Here is a 1468-nt window from a genome sequence, read left to right on the forward strand (position 1 = left end):
AATGCCTGTCGGGCTCGGGTCGGGTTCAGTTACTGCTCTGTCGGACGCGGGCCGGGCTCGGACAGAAAAATCCGGCCCAATCCGCACTCTAGTCCAGGTGCACAATTCTAAGATGCTTCATACTAGGGATGAGCGAGTACAGCATTATCTGTATCTGTATCTGTTTACCACATGAATGATCTGTATCCGTATCTGTACTCGGACTGGGCGGGGCCTAACCCGGAAGTGGAAAGAATTTAACCCGGAAGTGGGTCGGGTTGTCTTGAAATGAGCGGGGCTTTAACCAATATGTTATTTTAAGCATGCAATTGATACGGGTTGATCAGAAATTGTTATATTTATTACTGATTAGAAAACTATTTACACAAGAGCATCGAGCTTCAGATCAATGGCGTTGTCATGGTAACAAACAAACTATATACAGAACAAGTTTTGCAACAATGAATACAACACATGCGGTTGCAATTATGAAGTAAAAAGTAATGAACAAGAGTTTTTATAGTCAATATAACTTTCTTTTTTTAACTTTACATTTTTTTATGATCAGTGTGATTTTTGTTTTTGGTTCTTTTTTATTTCCATACCAGGTGTGTGTGTGTGTGTGTGTGTGTGTGTGTGTGTGTGTGTGAGTGAGTGTGATGACACAGAGAGAAAAAGAGAGAGAAAGAGGGAGAGGGGGCGGGGGCAGATGCTGTTTCTCAGATCTGCATTGACTTTAACGAAGCCAGCTGACGGTTAAAAAAATTTAAAATATCTCAAACGGCAGAGACGCAATGCGAGTTGCATTTAAACCAAGCAGCATGTCTGAAACCCCATGTTCATCAGAAATCTACTGGTTACTATGTAAGTACTACAAACCGAAGTTAAAAACAAACCTGAAGCTGAAGAAACCCTAAACGTTAACGGACAGACCCGCGGACCTGATTGACTGAGAGAGAGAAAGAGAGAGGGAGAGCGCTGATATTCTCCGTGTGTGTGTGAGCCGAGTGTGTGTGTGTAGGAGGGAGAGATATTGACTCGTATTACTCGTATAATACTTGTACTCTGCAAAAGTGCTTTATCCGTACCGGATACTCGTTTAACCCAGGTACTCGGCTCATCCCTACTACATACACATACAAATAAAAATAAAGATACGTATGGTCAATATATACGGTCTGATATGCAGTGTCATACCCAATGCGTTTGGTTGACATTTTATGTTAAAAACAGATATATAAAAATAAAGTGTACCTGTATATGTTCTGGCCTCCATGACAACAGAAAACATCATGTTACCAGCTGTGGGTTACTAGAAGCATGGAGTACCTACTCTGCCCCAGTCAGTGCTCCTGTCTACAGGCTTCAAGAGATTCATGAAGTTGTTGTTCATACATGTTCGTTGATCTCTGTGAAAAGTCTTAATGAGATCTTTGAAGGACAAAGAAATCTGATAAAAACAGTTAACAAAGCCAAACAGTTCACTTTC

The sequence above is a fragment of the Etheostoma cragini genome, chromosome 11, assembly GCF_013103735.1.
Source record: "Etheostoma cragini isolate CJK2018 chromosome 11, CSU_Ecrag_1.0, whole genome shotgun sequence".
NCBI lineage: Eukaryota > Metazoa > Chordata > Actinopteri > Perciformes > Percidae > Etheostoma > Etheostoma cragini.